General features: G+C 34.7%; 2 protein-coding genes across 8 annotated transcripts in view; both read left to right on the top strand.

Annotated features, from left to right (window-relative positions):
• LOC149801214 (activating signal cointegrator 1 complex subunit 3-like) overlaps nt 1-20,139 on the top strand; it is a 441,282-nt gene that overhangs the window by 238,258 nt on the left and 182,885 nt on the right. The window lies entirely within an intron of this gene.
• LOC149801217 (beta-1,4-galactosyltransferase galt-1-like) overlaps nt 1-20,139 on the top strand; it is a 50,955-nt gene that overhangs the window by 18,274 nt on the left and 12,542 nt on the right. The window contains exon 1 of one of the 3 annotated variants that reach the window (XM_089955275.1): nt 5,150-5,498. The exons of the other annotated variants lie outside the window; for them this stretch is intronic. The gene's annotated coding sequence lies outside the window, so the exon portion shown is untranslated. Of the gene's footprint in view, nt 1-5,149; nt 5,499-20,139 lie in introns of those variants that run through there. 3 annotated transcript variants of the gene reach the window in all.

A 20,139-nucleotide genomic window follows, 5' to 3' on the forward strand; every position in this document is an offset into this window, starting at 1 on the left:
TGATAGATGATATTTTGAAACTTCTTACCTTCACTTTTCTCTGTGCGTTATTAAATTTGCATTTTTTAGAGCTGCATTTTTGTAAACGTCAATGTAAGGGTAAAAAATGTTTGCTGTAAACTTAAAATAGTTTTTTGATAATATTATAACATAAGGCTACCTTGATCCTTTGTTTTGTCCGTTTATCATTTTTTGGGAACAAGTGTGGAGTGTGGATTAGTCATATTAAGAATATCTAAATTGTTGGTGCACGTGAATCAGTTTTATATCGCTGAAGTTAATTTGAACTAGATCTACATTCATACCTCTTCATTTCTGATGTCTATACTTTTTATTAAATATTCCACCCCAACACACACACACACACACATCTACCCAAGGACCTTAGCCCAAACTTTGTTGCTTATTTGAATCGACCTCATGCTGGGATTGCTATTTTTATATACTTGACATTTGAACTTCTCCAAGAGACCCCTGGAAAGAATCTCCAAACCATATACTCATCTCACATACAGTTATTACATGGTCAAACTGTGCACCAAGTTTGGTGAATTTCTACCCAGTAGTTCTGAAATCTTTAGCTCACTTATCTAATAGGCCAAGAAAACTTACGGTATGGTCATGTTGTGTGTCATGAGTATATCACAGTTACTATTTTAAATTTATTAAAAACAACTGGACTAGTTTTGACCACAGTTTGGTAGTAGTGTCCAAAAGGAAGGACTTACACATTTATACAAATAATGCCAATCTACCGTCAAATATGCACACTGTTCTTCAAATATACACAATGTTATTAAAAATATGCGCACTGTTATTAAAATTAAAATAAAACTTTAAATCACATCTTGGTGAAGCTGCAGAACAGACAGGTTATTTTTGAAAGAAAGCAATATAGAAAGCAATATAGCAGGAAGACCATTAAAGTTTGTACAAATGATGATGATCTGGCTTCAAATATGGCCACTGTTGCTAAAAATAGGAACACAAATATTTTTCATCAATTGTTGTGATATTTCTTCTGAAACCTACCAAACCAGTTTCAGCTAAATGCGACACAACACATCTTAGTCTTTCAAGTTTGTACAAAATTATGCCGATCCACCATTAAATATGGCCATCAGCACACAAGATAGAAAGACATTAAAATGATTTCTCCAAAACCATGGAACAGAATTTAATTATACTTGGCATCATGGCGTGAAGTCCTTCCAAGTTTGTAACAAATGATATCTACTATCAGATGTGGCCACCATTACTAAAAAACCATTCAAGTTTGTAACAAATGATATCTATCTACTATCAGATGTGGCCACCATTACTAAAAAACCATTCAAGTTTGTAACAAATGATATCTACTATCAGATGTGGCCACCATTACTAAAAAACCATTCAAGTTTGTAACAAATGATATCTACTATCAGATGTGGCCACCATTACTAAAAAACCATTCAAGTTTGTAACAAATGATATCTATCTACTATCAGATGTGGCCACCATTACTAAAAAACCATTCAAGTTTGTAACAAATGATATCTACTATCAGATGTGGCCACCATTACTAAAAAACCATTCAAGTTTGTAACAAATGATATCTATCTACTATCAGATGTGGCCACCATTACTAAAAAACCATTCAAGTTTGTAACAAATGATATCTATCTACTATCAGATGTGGCCACCATTACTAAAAAACCATTCAAGTTTGTAACAAATGATATCTAGCTACTATCAGATGTGGCCACCATTACTAAAAAACCATTCAAGTTTGTAACAAATGATATCTATCTACTATCAGATGTGGCCACCATTACTAAAAAACCATTCAAGTTTGTAACAAATGATATCTATCTACTATCAGATGTGGCCACCATTACTAAAAAACCATTCAAGTTTGTAACAAATGATATCTATCTACTATCAGATGTGGCCACCATTACTAAAAAACCATTCAAGTTTGTAACAAATGATATCTAGCTACTATCAGATGTGGCCACCATTACTAAAAAAAACCATTAAGTTTGTATAAATTATGCTGATTAGATATGGCCACCATTACTAAAACATTTTATAAAAAAAAAAATTTAAATGGCATTTCTAAAACTGTTGACAGAAAGCATCCTGGCATGAAGACCTTTCAATTCTGTACAAATAATGTTGCTCCATCATCAGTTACGGCCACACTACAAATGTAAACCCTTAAACAACTTCTGCTAAACAAATACTGAGCTGAATTTGACCGAATTTAACAGAAAGCATCGTGTCATGAAGACATTCAAAAGTTTCGCATCTGATGCTAATCTACCTTCAAATATGGCTGCCATTACAGAAAATGGACAAAATGAAATTAAATGATGCTTAAATGTGTCATCAGATATGAATGAAGATACAGAAAGTAAAGATACAACATGTGTCATCAGATATGAATGAAGATACAAAAAGTAAAGTAACCTTTAAAATAATTGCTTAGCATCTGTAATCAATTTCAGTGGGAAACATTTCAACAGAAAGCATCCTACAGGTACAGATTTGGTGCCGAGTGGTCTAAAGCGCTCTCCGTTGCGGATCACTGCCATCTCACCTCTGTCTGTGTGGGTTCGAGTCTAGGATTCGGCCAATGTGGGTATGTGAGAAAGCTTGCCAGTAGCTTCTCGTGGGTTGGTGGTTCTTCCCGGGGATTTCCCGGGTTCTTCCTTCACCATTAATACTGGCCGCCATGCATAGCCTATCGTGTGCTGAAAAATGGCGTTAAACCCCACAACAACAACAACAGGTACAGATTTAGTTGGCAGGGGACAGTTTCCTAAATTGGCTTCTGGCCAATTTCTTAACATAAGGCTATGGTGTGACATTTTGAGCAATTATTGTGTAATAATTAAAGATATGGATATATTTGTGAATTCGGTCTTTCCGGCTTGTGTCATTCTTGAAATGCTTGTGAGGTATGTTCACCTCATATAGTCCCTGCACATTATGTAGCCAGTCAAATACCAATAGTTGGCTAGGAAGCAGAGCTAGCCACTTATAACAGTAGACATGTTGGTTCAGGACAAGTAGAATATCTAAAAACTGCCTGGATGACAACTATTTTGAATTGCATTAAGCTGTTCAGTACAAAATGTTTTTCAAAATTATCCCTTGGGGAAAGGGGTTGTGTTTGCACTGTGAGCATCATGTGTTCTCAGAATTGGCCTTTGGGCATGAAAAATGCATCAATAAATTTGGATGTGGGGTGACCTTTTATTCTATGAATTCTCACCGACATGTCAGGTCAAGTGAATGATATTCTTATGTTATGCTTTTATTATACCTATCCAAAAATAACGACCTTTTTGACCTCACTCATGAATTTTATTTTTTATGAATTATTATGTTAGGTAGGTGTATGCAACATTAAATTTGTGCAGAAAAACTTTCCCTTGTACCCTTATGACTAGAGGAAATCAAGGGAAGTAACCTGTGATAAAGACTCTTTAGAACTACAGGTTTGGTGTTATGCAGAGTTCATATCCTTGCAGAAAATTTGAAAGAGGTCCACATTATTTTATAATACAAGTTGTATAAATTTCAACAAAACAAGTTATCAAAAATAATAAAATAATACACATTAGGGATTAAAATGGAACATTTGTAATTTAAACTTAAGAAATATATAAAATTACCATGTAACAAGTAACAGTCCAAGTTGATAATAATTTGATTATTTTTTGACTAGTTGGTAAAATACCAGTGAATTATTATATCTTGTGGTTAAAGAAATTTTTACTTGGAAAAGTGTCTCAGAGGTATCCACAAATAAAATGCAGGAAAGTGCCTCTGAGGTGTGCACAAATAAAATGCAGGAAAGTGCCTCTGAGGTTTCCTCAAATAAAATACAAGAAAGTGCCTCCAAGGTGACCACAAATAAAATGCAAAAAAGTACCTCAGACTGAGGTGTGAACAAATAAAATACAAGAAAGTGCCTCTGAGGTGACCACAAATAAAATGCAGAAGAGTACCTCAGAGGTGATGACAAATAAATCCAGGAAAGAACCTGTAATGTGTTTTTTTGTTACCACACATAATATGCATTACTTTAGCGCATTTCATATATTCAGTACCACTGCTCACAAATTATTTTAAATGTATAATTTGTATCTATTATCTTGTAACAAAAAATACATGATAACCCAGTCTACTCTCTTCCTGAAACACTTCCAAAAGTTACTACATGGAGCACCGAAATCCGTGACTATAAGATAAAATCATGAGAAATTAATTCATTGATCCAGGTTGATCAAGATAATGAGTTTTTTCCTGAATTCTTCTGGTCATATGTCCCTAATTGCTGAGCCTTCACAGTTCCCGTGGGTGGGGATTTTAATAGTTTCAAGTTACAAGTTCAGGAGTGAGGGCCACACTCATCTATCCTGACTGTCCAGATTAACTCCCACTATTTAAATATATATATTTTAAGGGTGGGGTTATGAGCAGTTTCTTATTAATGAATCAGGGCCAAGTCCCCATGGGCTGGAAGGGATTCATGGTACAGTGCAGGTCATGTAAATGATTTTTGTGTAGAGAAAGCTTCCCCATATATATGATCTAGGAAAGAATATAAATTACACTTGCAATAATAGACAAACTCCATGGTACAACTTCCAAGCTTTTATTTTGTCAACTACCCAGGTGAGTGATATCAGGCCTACTTTGACTACCTGTTAATCAACTGGTGATTTAAATATATGTCTGGGTGGAGATGGCAGGAGTCTGTAAAAGTCAACAATTTTGATAATCTTTGTGCAGGTGATTTATTTTAACTCATTAATGGAAAGTACTTTTTAAGGTTACAAGTTTTTGTATTCATGTTTTGTGTTAAAAATGAGGTGTCTTGTTCATTATAACTGACCATAAATGGATGGAAATAGAACATGACCTTTAAAATAATTATTAATGAAAAACATTCTTGTTATTGGCACTTTGAGAAAATCCTGAAAAATTACTTGACTAAGGTTTATGAAGGATTAATGGAGTAGAAATCGGTTTTTGATATGCTTGCCTTTAGTGATTAAAACCGCCAAGAGCCTTCTACATATTGCAGCATACAAATCCATTTTTACCTTGAGGCTAAATTGAGTGCCGCATTTGTGTCTCATGGATAACTTGTCACAATGGAAGTTACTGTACTTCCAGGCACAGATAGGTCTAATATTTCCCGATGTGGAAGTGATATCTTTAACATTTAGTCAATAGACAAGGGAATGCTTTTTGCGTAGCCTTTGTTCACATTACCATTGGTCTGTGCAGTTCTTTTTCTAATGGATGAATTTGGGATCTGGCAAAACGGGCAAAGATAAATTGCAGTGCTTGTACAAACTTCAGTGGATCAATACAGTGTAATTGCAGCAGCCTCTATTAGTTCTTTCAGTGACTGGGCATCGTTCTCTATTTCTCCAATCAGGGACAGACTACTACCAGAGAAGAAGCATGATTCTGTGTTTAATTTTTGGGTAATACTGGTAAGTCAGAAGTAAGAATATCTCTTGTATTTGCTCAGACTGAATGAAGTTGAAAAGTAAAATCACTAATGTTGTGATTACAGTATCATGATTAATTTCATTATGAGATATATTTTGGTGCAGGTGGCATATGTTGTAAAAATCTTTATTGTCTATATGTTTAGGTCTGCGATTTCATAAGATGAAAAGTGGCTAGGCAGTGCTAACAAAAGGTTAACATTGAATCATGTAAAATTGAATGGCACAAAAATTAAGGGAGTTAAATGTGGAAATTACTCTTAGTGCAGACCTTGTATGTTACTTCTAAGAGTGAATATTGTATGCTAAAATTATTTTTCTTTATTGGAACTCTTCATCTAGGATTTGAATTAATTTTTCTTTTATTTTGTAGTAAACCATTGGGATTATATATGTTTGATAATGTTACTTTTTTCATATTTTTTTAACATTTCCTCAGTTCTTTGCAAGATTATCCAGCATGCATTGATTGTAATTAGATATTACTTTAGGATACTTTACAACTGTCTAATTGCTTATTGGTCAAGCCCAACTGCAACCTACATGGACTTGGATTTATTCTCAAATAATGCACTGGCAGATCTGGGTCTATGCAGTTTATTAGGAGTAACCAATAGGACCAGCAGCACAGATTCTGATCTGTCAGCAAATTGGGCAGAGGCAGATTAAGGTCTATGTTGTTTACAGTTGGACCTGACTTAGGTATTGTCTTTATGCATGTAGTCTTCAAAATTTATTTAGTGTGGTCACTAACTCTAAGTTTCTGTCCAGTACTGTTACAACTTTGGACAGATTGCATGTCTTTCTAGTAGCAAAAACCAAACAGTGCTGAAAGGACTGTAACACTTTGCCATATTAAAGTGGAAACCAAAGAATACTCTAATTATTATAATACCTAGCCATTCAGTGTAAGAACCAAAGAGTACTCTAAGTACAGTATTGTAATACTTAGCCATTCAATGTATTGCATTGCTTAGCAATTGAATGTAAGAGCCAGTGAATATTGTATTGTAACACTTAGCCATTCAGTGTAAAAACCAAAGAATGCTCTAAGTATGTAATACTTAGCTGTTCACTGTAAGAATCAAAGAGTAATCAAAGTCTTGTAATACTTAGCCATTCAGTGTAAGAGCAAAAGAGTACTCTAAGTATTGTAATACTTATCCATTCAATGTAAGAACCAAAGAATACACTAAGTACAGTATTGTAATACTTAGCCATTCAGTGTAAGAACCAAAGATTACTCTAAGTCTTGTAATACTTAGCCATTCAGTGTAAGAACCAGAGAGTACTCTAAGTATTGTAATGCTTAGCCATTCAATGTAAGAACCAAAGAATACTCTAAGTACAGTATTGTAATACTTAGCCATTCAGTGTAAGAACCAAAGATTACTCTAAGTCTTGTAATACTTAGCCATTCAATGTAAAAACCCAATAGTACTCTCAGTACAGCATTGAAATACTTAGCCAATGTAAGAACCAAATAATATTTAAAGTATTTTAATACTTAGTTGCTCAGGGTTATTTGTTTGTTGGACAAAAATGTTTGGTTTGTTCTAAGTCAGTATTGTAATACTTAGCCATTCAGTGTAAGAACCAGAGTACTCTAAGTATTTTAATACCTAACCATTCAATGTAAGAACAAAGAATGCTTTAAGTATTGTAATACTTAGCTGTTCACTGTAAGAATCAAAGAGTAATCTAAGTGTTGTAATACTTAGCTATTCAATGTAAGAACCCAATAGTACTCTAAGTACAGCATTGTAATACTTAGCCATTCAGTGTAAGAACCCAATAGTACTCTAAGTACAGCATTGTAATACTTAGCCATTCAGTGTAAGAACCCAATAGTACTCTAAGTACAGCATTGTAATACTTAGCCATTCAGTGTAAGAACCCAATAGTACTCTAAGTACAGCATTGTAATACTTAGCCATTCAGTGTAAGAACCCAATAGTACTCTAAGTACAGCATTGTAATACTTAGCCATTCAGTGTAAGAACCAAAGAAAAAATACAGAAAGTATTGTAACACTTAGCCATATTAAATTAAAACCAAAGAATACTGCAAATATAGTTTTCATGGCAGGAAATAGTTAATTGATCTTTTTTCTGGACCTCAGGAATATGTATGCAATGTTATTTATTATTATCAATATTTTTTTAAGTCAGCATTTACTAAATGTAGAAGTTTATTAATTTACTGTCAGCTATACAGTACAGAACATATCCACTTATTTTGTTGTTTGAGGGACTTAAAAATAAAATAAAACAGAAACAAGACAATAAAATAACATAATGACAAAAAAATATTTTTGACCATGTCTAATTAAACATGGCCAACTTTGTCAATCCATTCAGATGTCATTGGGAACCAGCAGGTGATACTGCGTTATATACATTGGTATGATGTTCAGGGTTATTTGTTTGTTGGACAAAAATGTTTGGTAGTACTTGCATAATGAACATCCACTGTCTTCATATCAGAATTGAAATTGACAAATGTACATAATTGCCATGGCTGGTTTCAAATCATCACATTAAGTTATACATGCCTATGTTTTATATCAGTTGAGCTTACATGCATTTATGTGGCTGGTTTCTGCAAAGTGAATACTGTATGGAACACTGCTGTCTACTGTTTAGCGTGATTTCACCTCAAACACAGTATTTATACAGCAGGACACAAATATTAAAATAAATACTGGTTGATAGGATTTGCATGAAAAAGGAAACAGTATACTTGTTAAAATCCATGGTAACAACATTGATGGACACTTCACTTTGTGGTGGGTAGTATTTAATTCATCTGTAATATTTTCAAATTATTGGATTTCAGAGTAACTGTAGACAGATATTGTATAACGAATACCATAATGAAATGGGTAAACACAGTGCATACCATATACACCTTTCTGAATGGAATTAGTGGCCTCAAAAATGTAATATTTGAATTCACAATAATTTTGTGTAATGCAAACATCTAGAGTCTCCAACATTACCATTAGATTTATCAAATTTTTTTGATGACCTATACTCTGCATGAATCCGATTTTCAGTAAATAGGTGAACTTATAAGCAAGTATATATGGTAATAAAAAATGGTTGCTTATGTGCCAGTAGAACCCAGATTTGTACACAGTGTGTAATCTGTGACATCATGCCATCGTTTCCAATAATTGCTAAATTCAAAACCTCATTGCTTTATTTCTGTCGATATAGATATTTTTTATATTGGCTAAATAATTATTTTCCAAAAGTATACATTTTGTTATACATGATCACATGGTCTCTCACAACATGAATAAAAGCTCGGTCAGATCAGTATAAAATGAAAATGCCATATTTACTTTAACATGATGTTATAACATATGGGATGTTATCTATACAATTTTTATGTTACCAGTTAAAACTTTTTGTCAATCATTTAAGATTTTTCATAAGATTTGAGTGGCTGTGAATGTCATTAACACAGTGAATTTTTTATTTTTCAAAGTATAGCATTCTTGAAATGTGACATTTTTCATGAGGAAATTTTTCTTTCTTTCTTACAAAGATTTGTTAAACTGATACTTGTTTAATGGAATAAAATCAAACAGTTTAAAAAATGAATCAATATTTCATGAGAAATCTGGTTTTGATAAGTCATACTTGTTCACAAAGACCTCCATTCTTCACGTAGACTTATTACTTTTTTAACAAAACATTTAACATAATGTTCGAGTTGCAGATGGCCTTTGAAATTTCATCTTTGTTTCTTAATGTCATGTTATTTCCGATATTGTTAATGGTATATTGATATAATCTTGGTGTGAAGTGGCAAATTTTATGTCGATCTAACAAGAATACCATTAGCTGAGACCAGACAACCATTAATTAGATTTATGTAGACAAGCGCGTATCATATCGCCATACTACCGTGTACGGTAATGTCCTTTAGAGGGAGAATTCTGTTCCTAATTAAACATTTGTTTATACAGCAGCCAGGCGGACACTTTAGGACAAGGAAAACTTCATTTTCATGGTAAAGTTGTCACAATTGAGAGAATGCAGAACCTCTGTTACTCAAACTACCAGGGTCAAGTTGACCCTGACTTTGGCGCCTTTGGAAAAAGGCAGCAGAGATATTTGATTCTGATTGGTACGTTAAATGAGAGGGCGTGTTCCAACACAAAATTTCATAGGTTTTAATATCGCCCGCATCGAATTTTAATCAGTCTAAGCTTTTCCTACAAGGGGAGATCCAAAGGTTACGACTCCGAGAATTTGCAAGAAATTCTCGTTAAAAGGAACTGTTGTCCAAAAAGGGGACGATTGTCGAAAGGAACCAACGAACTAATTTACCGATTAGAGGGAGAAACGTGACACTTGGTGAAAAATAATATGGGAAAAAATATTCTTTTCTCTTCTAAGTATGATTTTCATCAATATTTTCTTTTATATATTAAAATATTTTACATGTGTTAATTATTCTCCAATATTTTTCTTTTCTTTAGAAATAATCTATCTGAATAATGGATACAATTACTGAACAATAATTTCCTCACACTATGAAATTCAAGAAAAGTAAATAGATGCAAGTTATTATGACCATGATTCAGAAATAAAAAATAAAAAAATCAGGATTATTTTATACAAATTTGAGCTCATATGGGTCATCGATAAAACAATTCTCTAATATACCTGTATACTCCTGATGGGTTGTTGATGATCACAGGTTTTTGTATTAAATATTTACACTCATTTAAAGTTAATGTGTTAGATATTCTCTCTCCCATTATGGCCAGCTCTGGAGATTGTTTCAACCAGGTATTCATGATTCCTGTGAGAAAATCATGATCTGGATACCTGCTTAGAATTGCCAATTTTATGCATGCTTCAGCCATAAAATGGAATGTGTACCTTATATACTTGCTTATAAGACTAGCCCAGCTGCAAACTGCACAGATCCAGATCTGTAGGCATATAATGCGCTGGCAGGAAGGGGTCTGTACAGTTTGTCTGGAATAATCAATAGAACAGACATGATAGACCCAGATCCACAGGTGCATTATGTGACAGCAGATCAGGATCTTTGTTGTCTGCAGCTTGACTTACAAGCAAATATATAGGTATGTGAGAGTATATCTTGTACTGTATGGCAAATAATGTTTGTCAGTGTGAAGTCAATGTCATGAATTTTAGTAAAACCTTTATTTGAACTGTCCAGCCTTTGCCTTGGTGCAACTGGATTACAATGCCTTGCTCAGGGACACACCATGGTAACCAATCAGGATGGTCAAATGTTAGGATTCATAATAGCACTTTTCTGGTTCGTAGTCTAGGCATGCTTTCAATTAAGACACTTTTCTGGACTCAAGCCTAGGAATGCTTACAATTAAGGCACTTTTTGGACTCAAGTCTAGGCATGCTTACAATTAAGGCACTTTTCTGGACTCAAGTCTAGGAATGCTTACAATTAAGGCATTATTCAGGACCCAGGTTTAGGAATGCTTACAATTAAGGCACTTTTCTGGACTCGAGTCTAGGAATGCTTACAATTAAGGAACTTTTCTATTCTCAAGTCTAGACATGCTTACAATTAAGGCACTTTTCTGGACTCAGGTCTAGGTATGCTTGCAAGAAGGGCACTTTTCTGGACTAGTGTCCAGGCATGCTTACAATTAAGGCACTTTTCTGGACTCAAGTCTAGGCATGCTTACAATTAAGGCAGCCTTCTGTCTTATGTCTAGGCATGCTTACATTGAGGCTTTTTTCTGGATTCGGGTCTAAGCATGCTTATAATTAATGCACTTTTCTGGACTCAGGTCTAGGCATGCTTACAATTAAGGCACTTTTCTGGACTCATGTCTTGCTTGACATGCTTACAATTAAGGCACTTTTTGGATTCAAGTCTAGGCATGCTTATAATTAATGCACTTTTCTGGACTTAGGTCTAGGCATGCTTACAATTAAGGCAGCCTTCTGTCTTATGTCTAGGCATGCTTACAGTGAGGCTTTTTATTCTGGATTCATGTCTAGGAATGCTTACAGTTAATCACTTTTCTGGACTCATATCTAGACATACTTACAATTAATGCACTTTTCTGTACTCAGGTCTAGGCGTGCTTACAATTAAGTCACTTTTCTGGACTCAGGTCTAGGCATGCTTACAATTAAGGCAGTCTTCTGTTTCAGGTCTAGGCATTCTTACAATTAAAGCACTTTTCTGGACTCGGGTCTAAGCATGCTTACAATTAAGGCACTTTTCTGGACTCAGGTCTAGGCATGCTTACAATTGAGGCACTTTTCTGGACTCAGGTCTAGGCATGCTTACAATTAAGGCACTTTTCTGGACTCGGGTCTAGGCATGCTTACAATTAAGGCAATTTTCTGGACTCAGGTCTAGGCATGCTTACAATTGAGGCACTTTTCTGGACTCAGGTCTAGGCATGCTTACAATTAAGGCACTTTTCTGGACTTGGGTCTAGGCATGCTTACAATTAAGGCAATTTTCTGGACTCAGGTCTAGGCATGCTTACAATTAAGGCACTTTTCTGGACTCAGGTCTAGGCATGCTTACAATTAAGCAGTCTCCTGTCTCAAGTCTAGGCATTCTTACAATTAAGGCAGTCTCCTGTCTCAAGTCAAGGCAGTCTTCTGTCTTGTGTTTAGGCATGCTTACAATTAAGGCACTTTTATGGACTCAGGTCTAGGCATTCTTACAATAAGGGCACTTTTCTGGACTCATGTCTAGGCATGCTTACAATTAAGGCAGTCTCCTATCTCAAGTCTAGTCATTCTTACAATTAAGGCACTTTTCTGGACTCAAGTCTAGGCATTCTTACAATAAAGGCACTTTTCTGGATTCATGTCTAGGCATGCTTACAATTAAGGTACTTTTCTGGACTCAAGTCTCAGCATGCTTACAATTAAGGCAGTCTTCTGTCTCATGTCTGGGCATGCTTACAGTTAGACCGCTCTGGTGGCCTAATGGTTAGAGCGTCTGCCTCAGTCTGCAGCATGATGCCCCAGTGCTAGACATCACTATAGACTGTCATACTCCAGACAATTTGTACTGATATGACTGAAAAATTGTTAAAGCTGTGTTAAAAATCCAAATAAGACACACACACACAGACACACATGCTTACAATTAAGTCACTTTTCTGGACTCAGGTCTAGGCATGCTTACAATTAAGGCTCTTTTCTGGACTCAAGCCTAGGCATGCTTACAATTAAGACACTCTTCTCAGTCTCTAGTCTAGGCATGAATAAAATTAAGGCACTCTTCTGGTCTCAGACCTAGGCATTCTTACAAGTAAGGTACTATTCTGGTCTCAAGTCTAGGCATACTTACAATTAAGGCACTCTTTTGGTCTCAGGTCTAGACATGCTACGGTTAAGACACCGTGACTTGCTGCAGTTGAGTTAGGAAATGTGCTCTGGAGGAGTAAATTGTTCTCGTTAAACAAAGAGTTTTATCATATGTGGTAAGAAAATAGATTGGATAGACTGCTTCAAAACAATTGAGACATTATCTGTGACATCATAAACACATTCATTACCTGAGAAATATTCATGTACCCATCATAATTTTTCTTTTAGAGTCTGATCAACTCTTTCCTGTTGTCTTCTAAAATTGTTACAAACAGGTTTTCCATCAGTTTAGTCATTAGTCACTATCATGATTGAAATTTACTTTTTGTACATGAAATATTAGCCACTGACATCATAACCTTTTGGCAAAGACTGCTATCTAATTTTATAAGTCTGAATAAGGACCTCCAACGTTTCGAATAAACAGGATCAAGCTGCTTATTTGAAAATGTTATATTGCAAACCAATACTTAATTCATGATCACCACAAATCCAGATTACATATTATTGGAATCATAAATTAAGGGCTGTAGCTACTGGAGTGTAATTATATCGCGGAGAGAGACAATCTACATGATAATGTTAGTAATAAAATGTTTGCAGCCATCTTGTTTAGAAGCTCAACTTTCCAGGAGACATCATAATCATTATAAAAAAAATTCCCTTTGTTGTTGCCATAGTAACCATGGAAAAATAATAACTAATTTGATCTTTAAAAATATTTGCTTTCTTTTCTCTTTAAGTTTTCTAAACATGGTAGATGCTATAGTTATGGTATTGTATGTAGATAAAATATCATCATTTGGACTTTGAACAGTTACTTTACTCAGATAACACTTTGAGAGATATTGTCGGTCACAGATAAGTGTAGATTCCTTATTCTATAATGCACTGCATTAGCACACATGTCCATCTACTGTGTCTGCCTTTTCTGTAAATAGTGGTCATTTTTATACTGTCCCTTTGTTGTTGTTAATAGCCTCAGTTATATCATTACCATTTGAAGTGTCACTAATAGCAATGCAAACAGTACTCTGATGTTATGGAAACTGAAAGTTTTCTTTCATGGCATGAGGGGATGTGACTGAGTGGTCAAAGGCACTTGCCTTTACAGATCACCAGCATCTCATCTCTGTCCATGTGGGTTCGAATCTCATGCTTGGCCAGCATGAGTATGCATGCCAGTAGTGTTCTGAAGGGTCATTGGATTTTCTCTGGTTTTCTCGGGTTCTTCATCCACCAGATAAATGGATCACCATATATAGCCTATCATGTGCTGAAAAATGTTATAATCCAAAACAACGACAACAGTCTTTTTTTTTTATAACTGAAGTTTCAGGAATTACAGTACATTAAAATTTTTAAAAGCATGTATTTTATTGATGGTGAAACATTGTGAACTGTTTAATTTCATCATTTTATTATGAAGCTGTATTCTTTGGATGTTGCTGAATCTTTATCAGATAAAACCTTGCCAGTTTGTTTAATTTTAAGGTGGATACTTCCAAATCTCTTTCAAAAAATCCCTTCAATATCAATACAGATATTCTGATTATTCCATGTACAGAACAATATTTTAGAATCCTTTTTACTTACATGCCATATATATTCGCTTATAAGTCAGGTTCAACTGCAAACTGCATGGACCTAGATCTGCCATTGCAGCACCAGCAGATCTGGGTATAATGCAGTTTGGATAGTTTTCAGTGTCTAACAGCCAATCAGGTCTTGATAAGGAGCAACTTTCTTCCATGACAGCTAAATTCAAACTGAAAATAAGAGTAAGCTACCCCAATTTACCGTGGAGCCTCAGCTTTTAAAGATAGTATCATTTTAAATAAATGAATCTCCTATAGATATTGTGTGCATAAAATCGCTTGTGTTGTCTACAGAAGGTAAGAATCAGCTGGGATGTTTTTTGTGGGTATAATTGTTAGTTTTACAAACAAAATTATCAACAGTTGCAGTTGTGGATATGTTTCTGGTGAGATCCTATTGCCTTCACTAAGGGATCATCGCTTTGCGGTCTCAGGCCTAGCGTTGAACTTAAATTTCTTGTATTTAGAATAACTAGTGAGAAATTTACTAGTCCTGCAGAATCTTCACTAGTCCTTGACACAATATAATGTCAGGCACATTGAGATTTACTAACCATCAGACTTTTTAAGTTAAGAAAACTACTGGTCCATCAGGAAATTTACTAGCCTTGGGTTATTGGACTACCATAAATTTCAAGCCTGGATGCCTTACGAGTACTGTTACATGTATTTATAGTAGCTATCACACCGCTCCAGTGGCCTAGTGGTTAGAGCTTCCGCCTCGGAAGCGAGAGGTCATGGGTTCAAACCTCTGCCAAGTCATACCAAAGACTTAGAAAAATGGTACTGACAGCTGCCTCGATAGGGACTCAGCAATAAGAGGTTAGTGTTAGGACTGGTCGGTCTGGTGTTAGGATAATGTGACTGGGTGAGACACCACTATAAACTGCCACACCGCAGACATTGTAGTGATATGGCTGAGAAATTGTTAAAGCTACATTAAAAGTCCTAATCACACACACACAGTAGCTATCACACAGTGTTCTGGTTCAATAGGACAGTGAACAAAATAGCTACATACAGTTACATCTTATTAAAGCAAGAAAAATACTCAAACCAATAAAAACGTTTGTTTACAATGTACGGCACTTTTGACTTGATGTATGCAATGTTAAAAGCACCCCAAATGAATCGGATTTTATTTCTTGGGCTTGAGTTGGTGGTGTTTTGTATCTTTATTTATTGTCTCAATCTTTTAAGAGTTTAAAAATAGCTATCAGCAACACGATTAGATTAATTGTGATGAGTTTTGAATTAATGAGTAGAATACACCTGAATGATGTCAGATTATATTGATGTAGTTTTCTTTAGCTGTTTATAAACATAGGTGCTAATTGAGATGCCAGGAACAGTAGCAGAGTTCACTAATGAGATCACATATTGATTTCTTCAGACTGATTCGGAACCATAATGGACTGATGCTTGTCGATCTTCCTATATTAACCAGCATGAATATTTATGCCATTCTTGTACTGATGAAACTGATTGATTCATTTCTATTCTGTGACACCATTAGCTATTCAAGGCAGGGAGCTTATTTTCATTTTCACTTTTAAGACAACGTTTTCATGTTGTTTCCAATTATATTTATGCAGATCTGATTCAGCAAGACTGCCAGTCCGATTCAGAGAGACAGCAAATCTTATTCAGAGAGACTTTGTATCTCCAGTTTCTTAGATGTGTTGCAGCAGTGGGATGTTTTTTGTATATGTATGTGTGTGTGCATGTATGTATTGGACATGTGATTTTCACCATCAGATCACCTTTTTCTTCAATTTCTAAACTTTATAAAAGTTGTTGAGTGTTTGACCATCTGTGATGTTTTAATGTCAGGTTTGCATTAGATGCAGCAAAATTAGATAGGAAAAAAATCCAGTTACGGATATGGTAATTTTTCACCGAAAGAAAACCTGATTTTTCTAAACAAATTATTTCTATTCTAGACATATTTTTTTTTAAAAATGTGAATATGCATTCCTTGCATTTCTGTAAAGCAGCCCCTTGTTCTTTATTCCATTACCACCCTTATGGGTCTGTCATGAACTGTGACTTAGTCACAGACTACCAACTCATGATGCAAAATTACAGCTTTTGACCCCTTGTTCTTTATTCCATTACCACCCTTATGGGTCTGTCATGAACTGTGACTTAGTCACAGACTACCAACTCATGATGCAAAATTACAGCTTTTGACCTTAATGAGTTCATGTATTTTTCTGAATTTCTAGAAGCTTGTCTAAGAATTAATATTTATTAATTTTGTCAATTTTCAGGCAGAAGCTACAAATTAAGCAAAAACTATTAAAATTTTGTGAACTCTGTGACATTCATTCTTGCTATGTTAAATCATCATGGCTTGGAGCTTATTTCCATTTTCATTAAAATGGGGGTAGAAGACACATTTTTCTTGGTACTGCAATTGGACCCATGCAGATCTGGTCCATCCCACTACTACCCCCCCATGGATGCATAAAACTTCTAAATGTGTTGACCCAGATATGCCTGTTATGTAGGAGCAGATCATGGTTTATGCTGTTTGCATGTAATTACTAAAGTTTTAGTTAGACACATATTCAGATATAAGAATAAGACACAGAGGCCAATTTTAGATATTTGAATTCTTCTTTTCATGCAGAGCATGTATTTACTGGTGATATGCCTTTAGGGTGGGGATCTCCATAGTGTCCAAAACATGGCTTAGGAGCCAAGTCTCTGGAAATAGCGATGGACCACAGGGCCAATGTCAGGTGCCTACTATATTGTTTTTTATGATTATTATGATTATAGGTTGGGGATCTCAAAAGTTACTGTGTTATGACCCAGGAGCCAAATCCGTATTCCCCTGGGGCATGTCCCAGGAGTCTCATTTAAACCCACCATTAAGATGACTCTTGGGACAGTAATCACATGTACAGATAGACACTTTTCACAACTTGTTTAAAAGTTGTCTCTCATGTAGGCCGTATATCAAATCAACCTGTAAGCACCTGACAGCTATGTGATGCACAGAACATGGTGCCAAATTATAGATCACTTTATCCTATATTTGGATGTTCTAAATTTTAAATGAGCATCTATTATGCTCATTGGATCAAATCTGTTATTTTTCCATTTCCTTTTAAAAATAGTGTTTGTTGACATACTTGTTCTGCATGTACCATGTGTTGTGACCAGCTGCCAAATTGCCCAGTTATATCATGGCTTAGTCTGCTCAGATTTACTCAGGATTTACTCAGAAGTATTCTGACCAGCTGAATTTGTAAATTGCAAGTAGGGTTATGAAGAGGAGGATTATTTCAAAATGCTTAGTAAAGTTTTATGATGGAGAAGTTTCCTCCTAGACACCGAAATTCAGCTTCTCAAAATGTTTTTTCTCATTTTGTTATGATTATAATATCAATTTTTTCGTGCTATAGTAAATATTGTGTAAGTAATTACAAACAAGGTCATTTTTAAAAAGAGTACATTGAAGTCAAAATTTACATGAATTAATCTCCCAAATTATTTTTCAATTTTTATTTGTAATTATAGAACATTTTATTAGCATTTATGACCCACTATTGTTCCGACATCACAGAATCCTGTCTGTATATATAAACATACATGCATGCATACATACATCCATACATACATACATACATGGATACCTACATTTCATTATTTCTTAAAATATACTTAAAACTGTTTATTGACTACTATACTAGTGAAACTATCTTTGATGTAGATAAAAAATGGCTTTATTTGTCTTGCAAGTTATTATTAGGGCCCCAGTTAGCAAAGTCATGAGAATTCTATGAAGTGATCACATCTGTCAGTATTTCCATCTGTCTATCCATCCATCTGTCTGCAGTTGTTTTCCACAAGAACTATAAATGGAAATTCTTGGATTTGAAACAAGTTTTGTATGTAGTTTGATATTGATAGCATGTCCGAAGATAAAATGTCCAAAGAGTTGCATTTTTATACTTCACTGGTTTTCAAACAAACTTGGTATTAAGTTTTATATTGATGAGACCTTGAATGAGTTTATTTTCCATTGTTCTACAGCATCATTTACAGGAGTTAATGGCCCAGATTGCATCTCTTCCTGTGTTTTGTTTCTGCAGCATTGTCTTTCTTTGGATTGTTGGAATTCAGCCAAGACTAATGAGGCCCTGAATGAGTTTTATTTCCAGCATTCCACATTTGCATTCAGAAGAGTTGTGGCCCCTTATTGCTCCTTCTTTAGTTTCTGGAGCATAACTCTATTGGGAAATGCTGGATTTCAACCCATTTTATCATACACCTTTTTACTGATGACATCTGAATGAGTTAGATATCTTTCATTTCACATTGATATTTGGAAGAGTTATGCCTCCTGATTGCCTCTTCTCCTCACTTTATTTTTCCATCACAAGTTCCTCTGTTTAAGGCCATGACAAGCCAATCATATTGAGTGGAGCCTTTTGTGTTCTAGGCTATGCAGGAAAGGAGGTGGGGGTGATTACAGAACAGTGGGCTTCAGTGATGCAGTTATCAGCTTAACTTGCGTATTGCACAAGAAATAGTAAAAACACACTAGTCACATAATTATTTAATATTTAATTTTTTTAAAGAAGCTTTGGTATGTAGATGTTGAAGAAAATCAGAAACTGAATTGCATGGTTAAAGATGCCTTTGCACTGCATTCATAACAGTGAGTCCATAATAACTACAGTAGATGCCATTCTATTGCATTCATAATAATGAATGCATAATAATTTCATTACAATATGCAACAATAGTGATTCCATAATAATTTCAACAGATTCTATTGTATTGCATTCATGACAGTGACTCTTTAATAATTACCATAGATGCCATTGCATTCCATTCATAACAGTGAGTCCATAATAGTTACTACAGATGCATTGCATCCATAACAGTAAATCCATCATAATTGCAACAGATGCCATTCTATTGCATTCATAACAGTGAATCTGTAATAATTACACCAGATGTCTTTGCACTGCATTCCCAACAGTGAGTCCATGATAATTTCAATAGATGCCATTGTATTGCATTCATAACAGTGAATCTGTAATAATTACACCAGATGTCATTGCACTGCATTCCCAACAGTGAGTCCATGATAATTTCAACAGATGCTATTGTATTGCATTCACAAAAATGAATCTGTAATAATTACACCAGATATCATTGCTCTGCATTCCCAACAGTGAGTCCATGATAATTTCAATAGATGCCATTGTATTGCATTCATAACAGTGAATCTGTCATAATTACACCAGATGTCATTGCACTGCATTCCCAACAGTGAGTCCTTGATAATTTCAATAGATGCCATTGTATTGCATTCATAACAATGAATCTGTAATAATTACACCAGATGTCATTGCACTGCATTCCCAACAGTGAGTCCATGATAATTTCAATAGATGCTATTGCATTGCATTCACAACAATGAATGCAAAATAATTTAATCACAATGTGCAAGAAAGAAGAATAATTTTAATCATTTCAATATTGATTATGTTTATTTGAATTTATTAAATAACAAATTAAATAAAAAATGAAAGATGTAATTATGTATGCATGTATGTATATATATATATATATATTATCATGGACTCACTGTTGTGAATGCAATACAATGGCATCTATATGATCTTGATTTGACATTTAATT

Source organism: Sinohyriopsis cumingii, chromosome 4, assembly GCF_028554795.1.
Source record: "Sinohyriopsis cumingii isolate HCF-2022 chromosome 4, ASM2855479v2, whole genome shotgun sequence".
Classification (NCBI taxonomy): domain Eukaryota; kingdom Metazoa; phylum Mollusca; class Bivalvia; order Unionida; family Unionidae; genus Sinohyriopsis; species Sinohyriopsis cumingii.